Source organism: Argopecten irradians, unplaced genomic scaffold (assembly GCF_041381155.1).
Source record: "Argopecten irradians isolate NY unplaced genomic scaffold, Ai_NY scaffold_0018, whole genome shotgun sequence".
Lineage (NCBI taxonomy): Eukaryota > Metazoa > Mollusca > Bivalvia > Pectinida > Pectinidae > Argopecten > Argopecten irradians.
The window spans coordinates 241,834-260,160 of record NW_027187485.1 but is presented as its reverse complement, the minus strand read 5'-3'; the positions used below and the strand labels follow the sequence as shown (position 1 = coordinate 260,160).

The following is an 18,327-nucleotide window of genomic DNA, read 5'->3' as shown; positions in this document are numbered from 1 at the left end:
AAAATTTTTGACACAAGACCAAGTATTAGCAGGGATTATATCATTGTCATTGTTAACGATTCAATTTTCAATATATTACGGAGTTATCTTCCTTAATTTCTAAATATCACTTAAATGTCAATATCGTTAATCATTCCTAAATTAAATAACATTATTTATTCTTTATATTGTGAACAAAAATTCGCAGAGTTAGATTATGGAGGTTATAACTGTTATTTTGAAATAAATACATTAAATTTATACGAGTTGTCTCCCTTATCATGAAGCTGCCATCTTAAGGATTTGTCGTTATTTGTTTTTAATTTTCTTTAGAGGGAGACAGCATCAATGATGATCATGGTAGTTTAATGTATATGAGAAATGAGTGAGAATTTTGAGGCAGGTTCCATACAGTGCTAGAACAGTATTTGTTATAGGAAATTCAGTGGTACATATATTCTCTGGGTCTCTTTGATAATTTAACTATTTTGTACAATTGGTACCGTCTCCACAATATTTTTATACAAAATCTCAATGTTGTAAATTACAAAATATTTTGTTGATCTACTGTCCCTAATTCCACAAAGCTCATTATTTTGTTTCAAAAACATTTTGTTACTTATATCCTAATTCTATCGAGTACAAATCGTTTCCAGTCACAGCGTTAATCAAAGAGTTTTTGTGATTTTTGTGTCTCTATTTGTAGCAAGTGGAATTATAACCTATTGGGATTTATTTTTACATTTCAATGAAGTTAAAAGAAATATTAATTTTTGGCAAGAAAAGCTGACAAAAAAATAACAAATTTTGTATCTAGATAAAAAATAAAGCGCACAGACCGTGTATTTTTATGATTGTTTTAGAAACAGCGATTTGTTTTCATTTTAACTGCAAATTTTTTTTGTGAAGCACTGAAAATTGTCACCTTGCATATAGTGTAGAGGGAATCACTATTGTATGTAAATTTGAGGTCTTTTTGTTTTTGAGTTTTTAAGTTCCAAAAAATTACACATGCTTAAAGATGCTCCACCGCCGACAGAGCATAAATAATATTCATCATTTAAACAATAATTGGTGTTTTAATCGTGTATATAATAGTCTAATTAACAAAAAAATGATATAAAATAATTTATTTTGCCTTTGATACATGCGCATTCAGTAGTTCATTCCATATAGGATATAGTGCCATGGAATTTTTTCGGGATGCAATGAATTATTTTTCATATTTTCAACTTGAAGTAAAATTAGAAGCTCAAACTTTTCAATGGTGGTAATGGTGTAAAGTAAGTAACTTTTGTAACTGAAGAAAAATACTAAATCGTCTGCTCCTGTTTTTAATAGTGAAAAAATACTATTTGTCAGCGGTGGAGCATCTTTAATCTTCCATAATGATATTTCAGTATAGAATGAAATTCGTCTTAAATGCCTCCACCATAGTTCACGACATATAAGTATCCGGTTCATACAATGCAATAGCTCAAAATAACCACACTACCATATTCTTTTTATTCCATTTTCAACTTTGATATGAACTCCTATTTCCAGAAATCTATATTATAGAAAAAAAAGTAAGTCATAGGGAAAAAATCGCATTTTTCACCAGAGCATCCTTAAAAGCTGGTAGATATTATCAGATCATGGTAAGATTAGAATAGCAGTGGTCTGACGGCCGTGAGAAATCAGGCTTGTTGTTAAAAACATTCGGACACATGGTAAATTTGTGGACTTCTACAAATTCCAGATTGATTTGTATATGTATGGTGTTATATTTAGTTCTTAGATATACAGTTTAATAAATTTTGTATCCTTTATAATTTAATTATAATGAGTCTGGTAGATGTATGCATTAGGCACACGAAGTATGTGCATTTGTAGGGTTCATGTCATCGACATATGTTTTATTATTTCTTTAGAATGTTTGTTTTATATTAATGTGCTAGTGTTCAAATTCAATTTCAAACAATTTATTGACAAATCTCGAAGTGATCAGACAGCAGGCATTTCCTATATAGGTCTTCTCCCTATGCAGTTTCACTTTTGTTTATAAATAATTTGTGCAGGAACTAATAATGTTTTTTCTGTTGTAGAATTTGGAATGATTTCTGTGTATATAAGTTGCAGCGTTCTAGTCTTTGTGTAGGATCCTGGAGGACCAGCATATATTGGACCTAACGATACAGAGATGTTTTGGAGGATACAGTGTATATACGTGCCACTGGATATTTCTTTCGTTTTAAGACTGTTCAATAAAGACTTTAGTATTTATTTCATTTACTTTAGTATTCGGTCACATTTTCATTTTCACGGCCTTCTTAAATCCAAAGACTGTTCAATAAAGACTTTAGTATCTCATTCGGTCACATTTTCCTCTTCACGGCCTTCTTAAATCCAGTATTTGAAATCTTAAGCATTGAGTGCTGGTGCACCTCCTGCTAACCTGCACTGCAGGATTTTTCAGGTTGGGTGGCTCGCTTGGTTTCACAAAAGGCCTTAGGACTCAGATATGTACATTTTACGCGTCCACTTACACCAGTCAGGCAGCAAAATTAATACAGTCTTCAAAAGAATATCAGTCTTGTGTTCTTATTTCAAATGAAATATTCAGAAATGAAACAATTTATGAACGGATAAGGTACGAAGCAGAACAAACATATCTTGTCTACACTGTTGGAGTAACTACTTATCCCAGTATTTAATTCGTATCTGAAACACAGTGCGTATAAGGATCCAGTGTAATATTGATACGTCATCCTTTAAGTGAATAGTCTAAAGGCTAAAGTTGGTAAGAATAGTGTAAATATATCCAGTATAATTGCTTATGAGGAAATTTTTACACTGAGCTTTTCCACTGGACAACATAGCAGAACTTGTCTGCCGTTTTGATATACATTGTACATGAACACATTTAGACCGGAGGGGCATTTGCAGACTAAAAAGATAATCTGATAGCATGTCTTGGTGATAAAATAACAGTGTTGGCAACTTGGTCACGTGACCTACGGCACCCCACTTCACTTTAAGCGATTAAAAAGCACATTTATTGGAATTAACATGTTACAAATTATACACAACCATATTTCAGTAATATTTATCTTTAATTCAACATGTCATTCAATGTCTTATACACAACTGGAGAAATCTGAGAAAACATTGTCAAATTCTATAATTTGTAACATGTTAGTTGGAATAAATGTGCTTTTTAATCGTTTAAAGTGAAGTGGGGTGCTGTAGGTCATGTGACAGAGTTGCCAGCCTTGACTTCAGACAATATTACTCATTACTGAGACATCTATAATAATATCTTTATTAAAACAAAAATACATTATTTTATTGATCCAGTCCTGTTCAAATATGCTTTTAAAGATATGCTCTTAAAACATGTTTCTATACACAATACATTAATGTACGGTAATCATGTGGAGAGGGCATATATAGGCTTTGTCTGCTGCCCGACCCAAAATTGAATCTTTGAATTTAATAAAATATTTTGAAATGAAAAATATGTGCCTGACTATTCACTTTAAAGGTGGGGTTCAATCAAATATTGCAGTGTTAAAGGTCTAGGTATATTTCATCTTTATGCGAGATATTTTATCGATTTTGCCTATTTAAAAAGGATTAAGAGCCTACAAGATAACTTCTCACATTATTGTGGGTATCTGTCAAGGGGTCCCCTTGTATCCACCTATTGAACATATTTTTGATTTTTTTTTTTTAAATATTTCTGCTAATGCAAATGGTTTTATTCTTTATCTTATATCCATTTTGACAAGGGATAAATGTTAAGGTTTTTAGGTTTGCTTAACATATTTGACATGTTATCTATTTTTGTCCACACTTTTAGATTATAGAAAAAAAAATGGCCATGAGACTGATCTTTAAGCAGATACCTTTTCAAAAAAAAAAAAAATTAAATTAAATCCGGGAAAATAGCTTTTCAAATGCTAGAATGTAATCAATGATATTTTTTTCTAAAAAGTCAACATTTGCCCTAGGCGACATTAAATTCAAACTTGACCATAGGTACCCTAATAAAACAACAATTAGTGATAGAATTATGTAAACTAACATATTTATACACTGAAATTAGTGCATTTTTATTATTGTATTTTCCCTAACATTATAAAAAGCTGAACTAGATATGCTCTTTTTTAATGTCAGAAATCAAATAGTAATTAAGAAAACATGCATTTTGTCATCTGCTATTTAAACTTAAAAGATGTTTTCTTCTGTCGATAAAACTTTTTCAATTTGCATTAAAAATATATCGATTAAAGAGCGGAAAAGAAAAAAGATTTTTAAATGAAATGTGTTACAATATGAATTTTAACCAATTGGGGACATAGATTTCTTTAGCATGGCATTTTATAACTGCTAAGTATCTTATTTAGCATACCGTATTTGACCCCATAAGTGCCTAGGGCGCTTAAAAAATTAAAAAAAAAATGAAAAAGCGTATAAGACGAAATTATTGCAAATCTATACAGTTTTGTGTATTTTGGTCTTTATTTATGCTTGGGCAATAATGAAATGGAGGCCTCAAAAAGGGGGAGAGGCCCTTATAGGGACATGGATGCTTACTGGGTTGAATATGGTACTTCAAAATCCCATATACCAAATTTCACTTGCAATTGTAAATCTGATAACATCTAAATTGCAACCAAAATGGGGCCTCCATTTTGTTTCCATGGTAACCGATCTTTTTGAAAGTAATATCATGCTATTTAGCATATCTCATAATCACTTTATTATACCAATTTCTCTTAATTCTGACAAATTAAATTTCAAATTATCAGAGCACTTCTTTGCTACCCTGGCAACCAATATTTTCAAAGGTGTTACCATTGCATTTAGCATGTGAAATTATCACTATATATTATTTTTAACTTAAACACATGAAATCAGGACATCTATAATACAAATTGTATTAAACTTTTGAAATATATGAAAGTTTAGTTTTAGTATTGCTCCATAAATAAGATACATTTGAAATAATTTCGGAAGGTTTCACAAAAATTCAATGTCTTGATCTGATATTGAGTGATGTAAATTTTTCTGCATGCTCGAGTTTGAGTCCGAATTAGGTTGAAATGGTACAGACGCATTATCACTGAAGATGTTTTTATGGTCCATGGTATCGTGTAAGTCAGGTGACTTGTCTACGTCACTGTCCAGCTGCGATTGGTCAGTTTTATTTGTTGGTGTAACTTTGTTCCTCTCTGGACCGTCTCCATTAATTAAAAGTCTTTGTTGTGTTTTACGTTCTAATTTCTCCTTTAGTTCCTTTACTCTATCTTCCATCTGTAACAGGAAAACAGGTTATGTATAATAACAATACTGTCCTTTTTTGGTTTTGATCAGCAAAAGTCTTATAACACTTCAAATTTTCAGGTTTTGGCATAAGATATAAATTGTGTTTTTCCTGCAAAGTAGTTTTAAATTGTACTGATCTAATATCTTTGTAGGCTTAATCAATTCCTTCTCCGTCACCAGAATATTTTCTAAGCCTCTATTGTATTGGAACTCAACACGTCCACATAATTTTTGTTTTATCTTTCTTTCTTTTAGTTTTGTTTTATCTTTCTTTCTTTTAGTTTGAGATGATGAAACATTTTATCATACGATAAGAACAAATATTTTTTAATAGCAAGACTTCCTTTTCAAGACTGTACCGGTAAGTTAATTACCTCTGAAATCTGTTTTTTGAGGCCTTAATCATTTTCTATAAGCAGCCTCTGATGTCTTTCTTCTTCCTCCTTACTGGCCACAGATTCAGACATGGCCCGCACTTCCAGATGATTTTTCTTTGGATTGCGACTTATTTCAACAATCTATCACAGAATTCAATGGAAGATTAGTCAATTTAAAAAAAAAACCCAAAAATGGATAAAAGATATACAGAATGAAGGAAAAGATACGATATTCAGACAGGACATGTATGTAGAAATAGCTTTATCTGACATAAACAGAACCCTATAACTGGTTATTTTCTTGTCAAATAATATGAATAAGAAGAGCTAACATAAATAGATGAATATACCTTAGGTACAAATATGAGGCCCCTAGACAGAAAACTGCATAAAAGAATGGCGAGGGCTACGAAGGCAAAGCTGGCATCTTGTTGGTTACTGATGATAAGAGTGATGGGAGCTGTTATCACACACAACACCTGTAACAGTGAATAGTCAGATCTATAATGATTAAATGTACAAATCAGGTGAGTTAGTACTATGATTTTTGAAGCACTACAAAATCAATTATATTGCCCAAAGCTTTAATAATAATCCATATATATAAGTGAAGTTGATCTTCAATTCAGTCTTTTTGTCAACTTTGCATATAACAGAGTTATCTGCCCTTGACCAGTAAAATTGTCTTTTTTTTTAATTTTTAACTCCTCAAAAACACAAATGGCATCATAATCAATGTATTTAGTTAGAGAAGATCAACCACAATGTAACAAGGACATAGTCATTCAGATCCCCCGCCAATGGAGATATCAAAGCTGAAGTAAGTTTGATTGTGGAGACTTATGTGTATGAAAAAAAACAGGAAAAAGGAAGTTGAGCTAAAGAAAGATGGAGTATAATTCAAGTAGAGCGGGGCTGCAATTGTTGAATCAGGTATACAGCCTTGACATTTATATTCGACTATATACACAAAGATGGGTGGAGTTTTGCAAAGTAACATTTACCATTTACCATGATATTTTCAGCAATGTTTCCATGGTAACGGAAAAAATGCAAAAAATGAAAACCTAAAAATAGCAAAAGGAACTACTAGACCATAAAAAGAATGTGTCTATGAAATTTCGTGGAAATATCTCTGCTGGTTTTCCAGTTATGCTGCGGAAACGAACCTGGTACAAAAATATGATATTTTCAGCAATGTTTCCATGGTTATGGAAAAAGTGCAAAAAATGAAAACCTGAAAATAGCAAAAGGCACTACTAGACCATAAGAACAATGTGTCTATAAAGTTTCATGGAAATATCTCTGCTGGTTTTAGAGTTGTGCTCCGGAAACGATTCTTACACAAAAATCTGCCATTTTCAGCAATGTTTTTCCATGGTTACAGAAAAAAGTACAAAAAGTGAAAACCTTAAAATAGCAAAAGGCACTACTAGACCATAAGACCAATGTGTGTATGAAGTTTCGTGGAAATTTCTCTACTGGTTTTAGAGTTGTGCTCCGGAAACCATTTGTACAGACGGACAGACGGACGGACGGCTGGACGGACGGAACCCATTTGTATATCCCCCGCCAACTTCGTTGGGCGGGGGATAATAACATATGTTAGAACTTACCACCACATTATAATCAATGTATTTAGTCAGAGAAGATCTTTCAACAACAATGTAATTACATATGATAGGAGAACTTACCACCACATTATAATCAATGTATTTAGTTAGAGAAGATCTTTCAACAACAATGTAATTACATATGATAGAACTTACCACCACATTATAATCAATGTATTTAGTTAGAGAAGATCAACCACAATGTAAATACATATGATAGAACTTACTACCACATTATAATCAATGTATTCAGTCAGAAAAGATCAACCACAATGTAATTACATATGATAGAACTTACCACCACATTATAATCAATGTATTTAGTCAGAGAAGATCTTTCAACCACAATGTAATTACATATGATAGAACTTACCACCACATTATAATCAATGTATTTAGTCAGAGAAGATCTTTTAACCACAATGTAATTACATATGATAGAACTTACCACCACATTATAATCAATGTATTCAGTCAGAAAAGATCAACCACAATGTAACTACATATGATAGAACTTACCACCACATTATAATCAATGTATTCAGTCAGAAAAGATCAACCACAATGTAAATACATATGATAGAACTTACTACCACATTATAATCAATGTATTTAGTCAGACAAGATCAACCACAATGTAATTACATATGATAGAACTTACCACCACATTATAATCAATGTATTTAGTCAGAGAAGATCTTTCAACCACAATGTAATTACATATGATAGAACTTACCACCACATTATAATCAATGTATTTAGTCAGACAAGATCAACCACAATGTAATTACATATGATAGAACTTAATTACCACCACATCATAATCAATGTATTTAGTCAGAGAAGATCTTTCAACCACAATGTAATTACATGTGATAGAACTTACCACCACATTATAATCAATATATTTAGTCAGAAAAGATCAACCACAATGTAATTACATATGATAGGAGAACTTACCACCTCATTACAATCAATGTATTTAGTCAGAAAAGATCAACCACAATGTAATTACATATGATAGAAGAACTTACCACCACATTATAAATACTCATTCCTACAAATCTAGAGTCATTCACTTGTTTCAGCTTGACGCTCCTCGTCTCATAGGCCAGGAATATACCAAACAGTAGCAGAATTCCTTTGTAGCCATATATCACACCTGTTAAAAAACACATGTACAGGTATCAATTCTCATGTCACAACATTATACAATATCTACAATGATGTCCAGTGTATTAATGGAACATTTGCATTAACTCTGCTGGAACACCACAGCTATCGGGGAACAGCCTAGTTGACTTTTGTTGAAATTAGAACATTAATTGAAGAAGGGCTTGGACTTGTGAGGGGGGTTGGTTAGTTCCATAATTTGTACATAAGGATGCTACCATTGCATTATGAGTGCTCTCCCATGCTTAGAGAAGTCGTTTCTATGGAAAAAGGGAAATAAATTTACCCCTTTGACCCCGCCCCCACAGGCCCCTGATGGGTCTGTCCCATCATTTGCACAATTTTGAATCCCCACCCTATAAGGATGCTACCATTGCAATATGAGCGTAATCCCATGTTTAGTTGCAAACAAGAAGTCGTTTATATTGAAATAGCAAAATTGACCCCTTTTCACCCCACCCCTCAGGCCCCCGGAGGGTCAGCCCCATCATTTGTACAATTTTGAATCCCCACTCTATAAGGAAGCTACCAATGCATTATGAGTGCTAGCTACTATTGCATTATGAGTGCTATCCCATGCTTAGTTTCAGAGAAGAAGTCGTTTATATGGAAATAGCCAAATTAATCCCTTTTGACCCCACCCCTCAGGCCCCCGGAGAGTCAGCCACATCATTTTTACAATTTTGAATCCCCACTCTATAAGGATATAGATATCTTAGCCCAATGAGATATTGTCTCCTCTAAGCCCAATGGGATATTGTCTCCCCTTAGCCCAATGAGATATTGTCTCCCCTTAGCCCAATGAGATATTGTCTCCCCTTAGCCCAATGGGATATTGTCTCCCCTTAGCCCAATGGGATATTGTCTCCCCTTAGCCCAATGGGATATTGTCTCCCCTTAGCCCAATGAGATATTGTCTCCCCTTAACCCAATGAGATATTGTCTCCCCTTAGCCCAATGGGATATTGTCTCCCCTTAGCCCAATGGGATATTGTCTCCCCTTAGCCCAATGGGATATTGTCTCCCCTTAGCCCAATGAGATTTTTTTTGTACACAGTATTGAAAGTTCAAGAAATTGAACAGGACCTAAAGTAGAGTGGAATGTCGTACCTACCTAGCCAGATTGAGATATTTTTTGAGGTACAGTGTTCTAACTCTGGTTGTAGTTTGATGTCTTCATCAAGTTTTTTTTTCTTCAAATATTTCAACTTCTCTGTACAGTGGGTCCAGCACCTGCCATGTGGTCAATATCGCTACATCTATGGTCAGTATAACACTGAGGACAGTAAACAGTTCACACCACCTCACCACCTGTTAACAGAGACAAGAGGCATAAAGGGCCTGTAATACAGCTACATCTATGGTCAGTATAACACTGAGGACAGTAAACAGTTCACACCACCTCACCATCTGTTAACAGAGACAAGAGGCATAAAGGGCCTGTAATACAGCTATATCTATGGTCAGTATAACACTGAGGACAGTAAACAGTTCACACCGCCTCACCACCTGTTAACAGAGACAAGAGGCACAAAGGGCCAGTAATACAGCTATATCTATGGTCAGTATAACACTGAGGACAGTAAACTGTTCACACCACCTCACCATCTGTTAACAGAGACAAGAGGCATAAAGGGCCTGTAATACAGCTACATCTATGGTCAGTATAACACTGAGGACAGTAAACAGTTCACACCACCTCACCACCTGTTAACAGAGACAAGAGGCATAAAGGGCCTGTAATACAGCTATATCTATGGTCAGTATAACACTGAGGACAGTAAACAGTTCACACCGCCTCACCACCTGTTAACAGAGACAAGAGGCACAAAGGGCCAGTAATACAGCTATATCTATGGTCAGTATAACACTGAGGACAGTAAACAGTTCACACCGCCTCACCACCTGTTAACAGAGACAAGAGGCACAAAGGGCCAGTAATACAGCTATATATATGGTCAGTATAACACTGAGGACAGTAAACAGTTCACATCGCCTCACCACCTGTTAACAGAGACAAGAGGCATAAAGGGCCTTTAATACAGCTACATCTATGGTCAGTATAAAACTGAGGACAGTAAACAGTTCATACCGCCTCACCACCTGTTAACAGAGACAAGAGGCACAAAGGGCCTGTAATACAGCTACATCTATGGTCAGTATAACACTGAGGACAGTAAACAGTTCACACCACCTCACCACCTGTTAACAGAGACAAGAGGCACAAAGGGCCTTTAATACAGCTATATCTATGGTCAGTATAACACTGAGGACAGTAAACAGTTCACACCACCTCGCCACCTGTTAACAGAGAGGCACAAAGGGCCTGTAATACAGCTACATCTATGGTCAGTATAACACTGAGGACAGTAAACAGTTCACACCACCTCGCCACCTGTTAACAGAGAGGCACAAAGGGCCTGTAATACAGCTATATCTATGGTCAGTATAACACTGAGGACAGTAAACAGTTCACACCACCTCGCCACCTGTTAACAGAGAGGCACAAAGGGCCTGTAATACAGCTACATCTATGGTCAGTATAACACTGAGGACAGTAAACAGTTCACACCACCTCACCACCTGTTAACAGAGACAAGAGGCATAAAGGGCCTTAATACAGCTATATCTATTGTCAGTCTAACACTGAGGACAGTAAACAGTTCACACCGCCTCACCACCTGTTAACAGAGACAAGAGGCACAAAGGGCCTGTAATACAGCTACATCTATGGTCAGTATAACACTGAGGACAGTAAACAGTTCACACCACCTCACCACCTGTTAACAGAGACAAGAGGCATAAAGGGCCTTTAATACAGCTATATCTATGGTCAGTATAACACTGAGGACAGTAAACAGTTCACACCGCCTCACCACCTGTTAACAGAGACAAGAGGCATAAAGGGCCTGTAATACAGCTACATCTATGGTCAGTATAACACTGAGGACAGTAAACAGTTCACACCGCCTCACCACCTGTTAACAGAGACAAGAGGCATAAAGGGCCAGTAAGACCTGCATGCTACTAAAGCAACTCAGAAGTGGATGAATGTAATATGATGAATACCTCTTTTTTCTAAATAACTGGTTAATAATTTAAATAGGTCTTGAAACAGTAAATACCATCATACCAATTTTGGTGATTACAAATTGGACTGGCATCTCCACACAAGTGATCCAAGTGACTTTGAAACTAGATTTTATGCATCAATCCAAACATTCCAATTGCTCATATCCCTCATTAACGTGGACAGTTTATGATTTTGATTTTAAGGAAAAGTGTATGGATAAACAATGAGCACTTCTCAGATTGAATTTTCATCAGTTCTTTCCCCTTGTAATAAATGGTCATTATTTTAAGTGATTACGTAAGATAACACACATTTTAATTAGCCCATCTCTTGCTTTAACTCCATGGTTACCCCTTAGTTACCTTTCTGTCTTTTTCGTTGGCTGTGGTGAGTCTGTGAACCGTCCAAATCTTGGAAAACATGCCTCCGTATGCAAATGTAAATCCAAAAGACAGCATCCATGCTCTCAACTGTCAAAAGAAATCAAACGTTAGTGTAAAGTTCTAAATATATGGTAAGGTTACAATAAATTGTTGCTTATGATATTCATGCAGTTTACATTTTCTTGCATTTAATTAAATGCAATTTCATTAATTTGTTGCGTTTGCCTGCTCTTCTGTAATCTAAAGAATACAATCTTCAATAGATGTCAACCAAAATAATGGAAAATGATCTCTTTGCTTATCAAATTTTAAAGAACCCTACCGATGCATATCCTTGATCTAATTATTCTGTATGCTAGTGTTTACAACCTATGAACTTCTATGACCCTCTGTCGTTGGAAAAAAAGTTAGTACTTTTCTCAACAGGACTTGACTCTCACAATCATAAGATGTACAAGTCTACTAATGGGTAGTTTTAGTAAGTTAGTGCTGAATATCTCTGACCTGACAGATGAGGGGGTAGAGTTCTGGGGAAATGAACTGGTTGTCAAGGCCAAACTGTAGGATACACATGAGACAGAGGATACACACAAACACTGTCGAATTGTTTACACTTGGCTGGGAGTATGCAATACACCTGTACAAACATATCAAAGTGAAAGAAAATGATCAAATATGGTGGTTAATTTATAGTCATTATACACAGGCAAAAGTGCCACGCATGTAAATCATGCGTGGCAATTTTCATGTGATTTTCACATGAATCTCATGCGTAAATCATATGACTTTTTGACACGCATGATTTTCGCATGAAAATTTCATGTCATTCTCATATGATTGTCATGCGATTTACATGTCATTTATTTCACACATGAGAATCGCATGATTTATATTTACATGTGAAAAACATGCGTATGATACATATGAATATCACATGAAATATATTACATGTAAGAATCATTACTGAATTTCCATCCGATTTTTCTTTTCCTAAATTTTGATATTTTTACTCTGTTGCAATATCTCATGTCATTTTTCGGTATGTTCTATAGAATCTGTTTTCTCGTTAACTGTGGATTGAGTGTTAGAGACTATATTGTATGGGCGATATTAGCCCGAGATACTCTGGCCCTGACACCAGACTTAGACATTATGACAGATAGACGTCTGGTTTAGGGCCAGAGCGCAGTAGTACTCGAAAACCTGGAATAAGCCGACTCTGTTTGGTATCGGGCAAGGTACTCTCCTGAGATATAGCGGTAACAAACTTTAAGGATGTATTCTTCTGAGGTTTCAGTCCTGTTGAAGTCTCGTTTCAACAAAGATCAAAGAAGTTATGAGATTTTCAAATACAATTAATCAATATCTGTAGCAAGTTGCCAGGTGCAAATTTTGTAAAAAAATTACAGTTCTAACTTTAGCAGATTTTTTTATTCGGGGATTTTAAGAAATGGCCAATTTGGCGGCCATTTTGAAATTGTGTCTTTTTTTCGCTTTGAGTAAAGCCAAAGTTTTACCATTTTTTACTGAAATTGTTTTTACTTAAATCATCACTGCACCAGCATTTTTAGCTGTATCGAGCTAATTTTTGCTGTAAATCTTTACTTGGCTCGTGATAATTAAAATATTGAGCATTAATGTGTGAAATGATTCACTTTTTTCACTTTATTTTTACATTTAATGGTAATTTGAACACCTTTATTTTTTACTCTAAAATACTGAAAAATAACAAATATTTAAAGGGACAATTCAGTCTAAGAGAACGTTAAAATTTGTACATGTATCGGAAAAAACCAGTTCTAATGGTAATTAGATCAGTCGGTTTTACTGTGATATGCCTGAAAAGCCCACGGTGGCGACTTGTGTGTGAAATGTTCAAAGTCGCTCGCTGTCCGCCATTACACACTGTGGTCAAACTTCTTGTATGCCGAACCCTGTCCCTTGCTCGTAGAGTAATGCAACTTTTGTCTAGAACTGCTCAAATTGCTCTGACAGTAGTGTGTTTACCTTATTAGGTGCATTGTCTTGCCTACAAATCATTTTATCACCTTCTCAATGGTTATGAAGTTCATATGTTAAACGGGCGTGACTTTGGCTCGGTAAAGGTACAGCGTTCATATTGTACCTGCTTAATCGTATTGATCAACGATTTGATATTTCAACGATATAAATTAAAATACTTAACAATGTCGAGATATTTATAAATGTTTTACGTTATATGTTTCATAAGAAATGTAGAACAATACATTTATGCTATATTTTGCTTCTTGGTTATGCAAAAGAATTAGCCTGAGTGAATTGTCTCTTTAAGTGGGGCAAAAAAGTCAGCACATGGACCCCCCATTTTTCTGCCTGATTTTGAAAGAACAACCCTTTCCCTATTGATATGCAAAATATAAACAAAAGTTTAATACCAGAACTTTTTCTATTAAGGGTTAGATTTTGCAAAAATGGCTGAAAATGGTGCATTTTGTAGCTCAAAATTAAGGGGTAGGGGTAGCATATGTTGTTATTCTGAGAAAAAATATTAGTCTTATTAATCAAAACTGGTATATTTTAAAAGAAGACTACTGGAAAATAAATTCTACAAACATTAATACATATGAAACACCTCATTAGGAAATTATGGTTTTAATCTCTTGTGTATATGGTCAAAACGGCAAAATTCCCATAAAATCCAATATTTTGTCAACTAGGTATATTTGAGTGACAGTAGCTCAAAAACGAACACACGGACATATGTTTTTTCTTTCATTTTCTTTCATGGTATGAACTCCTCTTTCCAAAAATCTATATGAGAAAAAAAAGTTTAATACAAGAAAATTTCGACATTTTTAACTATTAAAATCCAAGATGGCCGCCGGTCAGCAATCTTGTTGACCGATCAGTCGCAAAATGCAATATGCACAACTATAGTCCTAGGAGAACTTACATATGAAATTTGAGAAAGATTCCTTCAGTACTTCCTGAGAAATAACGGTAACAAACATTGACTATCAAAATCCAAGATGGCCGAAGGTCGGCCATCTTGTTGACCGATCGGTCCCAAAATGCAATATGCACAACTAGGGTCCTAGGGGAACCCAGGGGTGTAAAAATTTATTTCAAAGCACTAGCCCAGGGCTAGTAGACACCAAAATCTCACTAGCCCGGCCTAAATATCTACTAGCCCAGCCAAAAAAAAAGGAAAATTTATAATACCAGTATTTTTTATACTGTATAAATTCAAATATTTTTAATTGAGTGAGTTTTTTATTATTATTTGCATCTACTTTTTGGCTGCCTGCTGCAGGCATGGCTTTGCTGCCGACTTTTTGAGGAATAGATTCCAGTTCTTTAACTTCGTTTTTGTAACTATTAAAATTTACTGATCTGATAGCTGAGATGACTTATTTGATGGTTTGTATATTGTTTTTCTAGAACTTGTGTTGCAAATTACGTAACTTTCACATGAAATGCTATGCATCACTATTCACTGTGGTGATCGGGAGGCCTACTGTACCTGTCTACAATCGTAAATAAATTATACAACATGACTTTATATTAAGATTTAAAGTAAGATACGAATATTACATAGAATTGCAATGTTTTAAAGTGTTATTATGACTTAATATTGATGTTTTTCGTTTTGAAATATCTTTGAAAAAAGTCACTAGCCCCGGGCTAGTATGGCTAAAATTTCCACTAGCCCAAGCTGAAAATTTTGTAGCCCCGGGCGTCGGGCTAGTGGATTTTTACACCCCTGGAACCTACATATGAAATTTGAGAAAGATTTCTTCAGTACTTTCCGCGGAAAAGCGGTAACAATCTTTAACTATCAAAATCCAAGATGGCTGCCTAGCGGCCATCTTGTTAAGTGATTGGTCCCAATATGCAATATGCATAACTAGACCTCTAGGGGAACCTACATATGGAATTTGAGAAAGATTTCTTCAGTAGTTTCCGCAGAAAAGCGGTAACAATCTTGAACTATCAAAATCCAAGATGGCTGCCTAGCGGCCATCTTGTTGACCGAAATGACCAAAATGCAATATGCACAACTAGGGTTCTAGGGGAATCTACAAATGAAATTTGAGAAAGATTCCTTCAGTACTTTCCGCAGAATAGTGGTAACAATCTTTAACTATCAAAATCCCGAATGGCTGCCTGGCGGCCATCTTGTTGACCGATTCACAGGGACCTGGCACGATTTTTTTAAACTAACAGTATACATATATATATATACTATAGTATCAAGGGGGGAAGTTTCTAGTATAGCGGACCCCGGAAGTTTAGAAACATAATAATCAGTGCGCATGTCAGAGGTTGCTACGGATCATGTAAATATGTCGCCATTTTGAATCACCGCTTCGAAGAGCCGACGGGGGTTCGGGGGTGAAACCCCCGAGAAAAGAAAAAAACCAACTCAATTTTACATCTTGAACTCATCTTAACTGTTTTTGTAGCATTTTAAATATTTAAAAAACAATTCTAGGACGTTTGAAAGGAACTTTGGCCTCAATGTGATCTTCGATAATGTTTGGACCATGGCCAGCACATGTGAACACCGATTCGCTGTCTTTTCCAAATTTTCCTCTGTTGAGCAATATTTACCTGACAAACTGAATAATGATCCAATTTCAATAAGCCAGTGGATGGATATTGCCACGTTTTCATTATTTCTGTCATATATCCTTCATTCGAATCGTCACCATCGTAAACTACACGTGTACTTGTGTTTACAAATAAAATCAAAGTCCGTAAAATCACTCATTGCGCATGTTCAGCGCGTGCTCGGCTGACAACCAAAACGAAATCCCGAATTTTTTCCTCGTACAGTCTACAATGTTTTCCGCATGATCCTTAGTTAAAAACTTTGTTGAAAACTTCAGTTTTTAACCAAAAAAGGACACGGTAAGCTCAAATTTTAACATTTTTTTGCATAAAAACCCATATTTTTAATTTTTGACCGCCCGCTCACGCGGTCTCTATATATACAGGTCGCCGTCAATAAACTCGTGATATTTCGCGGAAAAAATGGGGTCCGCTATACTAGATGTGTTCCATCAAGGGTATGAACTCGGCAGTAGAGAAAAACGGACCTATTTTTTTAAAACCGTGATTATTTTAATAAATCGGTAATATACAACATTGACTGATATCTTACCTTAAAGAGAAATAATTTATCTTTCCATTGAGGGCTTGATGAACAAAATTGGCCAAGTATTGACGAAGTTATGGCTTGATGAATCGGGAAATTTAAGAAAAATATGCCAGGTAGACATTTTCCTGTCCGGTCTAAATGTCGTCTCGGCTCTATGGGCACCTCAAAAACCAAGCCAAAATCACAAAATTTACGCTTGTGGTGGTAAAAAGTACCCATACACAATCTCCTTTGGAGGTGTCATGACCCGTACTTTGTAGAAACTCCATTTAAACATCGTGTAGCTCACTTACTTTAAACCGTCACCGCCATGTTCTTTTTTCTCTCGGGACGCTTCTCGACTTTACATATCGTGACTACATTATGCAAAATTATGTAATGTTGTGCTAATGGGTAAAACTCGAGAAGCGTTCCGAAGAACAAATGAACATGGTGGTGACGGTTAAAGTAAGTGTGCTACACGATGTTTAAATGGAGTTTCTACAAAGTACGGGTCATGACACTCCAACTTCCAACGTTAGCATACAGGCGGTCACGTGGGATACCTTAGAGCTGATAAAACCGTTGTAATTAATTTGCCAGGGTTCAGGTACGCATAGCAGCATTGTTTTATAGCAACATTCAGTGTTTCGAAGACTATCCAGCATGTACATGTAAGTATCAACATCGTTGTTTTTAAATGTCGTTTATTTTTTAAACTGGGCAACGAAAAAGTCCCAATATCAAATGTACACTCCCCATTGAATGTTACACATAAAGTTCGTCAAACAGAACGCTTTTTACAATGCACTTTTGCATTTTATATGTGATTTATCAACCTTACACTTGTAATTACTTGCCGTAGAACTTAGAGTACCAGACAATAAAAACTAACGAATCATTCATGTGTTAATCAATCGTTACAGGAGACTCTGGTGGAAAGAATTCTAATTTTCTTTTTGTCTGAATAAAATATATTTAATTATAGGGAACTATGCTAACGAATATATTATTTCAATAATGTAACTAGCATTAGTCATATAATAATTACAGATATTTTGGATACTGAGTAACATTTCTCCAGATATACAATCAGAAGTAAAACGATAACGTACATGTAGCATGAAATATTACACCTACACACTATGAAAGTTCAAATTCTGCTTTTTATTTTGTTAATCAGCATTGTATAAATATTCTCTCATCTCATAGGTACAGCAAGATATATATAGGGAATTATCATTTTTCCTATTTCATATTGTGATAAATACTGTTGTTTGCCGCGTTTACCTTC

General features: G+C 35.1%; 1 long non-coding RNA gene and 1 pseudogene across 8 annotated transcripts in view; one reads left to right on the top strand and one right to left on the bottom strand.

Moving 5' to 3' along the window:
• Positions 1-18,327, top strand: part of LOC138311352 (uncharacterized) — a 172,612-nt gene that overhangs the window by 11,327 nt on the left and 142,958 nt on the right. For 3 of the 8 annotated variants that reach the window (XR_011206609.1, XR_011206606.1, XR_011206602.1), the window contains exon 13: positions 2,067-2,546. The exons of the other annotated variants lie outside the window; for them this stretch is intronic. This is a non-coding gene — a long non-coding RNA (uncharacterized lncRNA). Of the gene's footprint in view, positions 1-2,066; positions 2,547-18,327 lie in introns of those variants that run through there. 8 annotated transcript variants of the gene reach the window in all.
• Positions 3,677-17,331, bottom strand: LOC138311367 (gamma-aminobutyric acid type B receptor subunit 1-like; annotated as a pseudogene).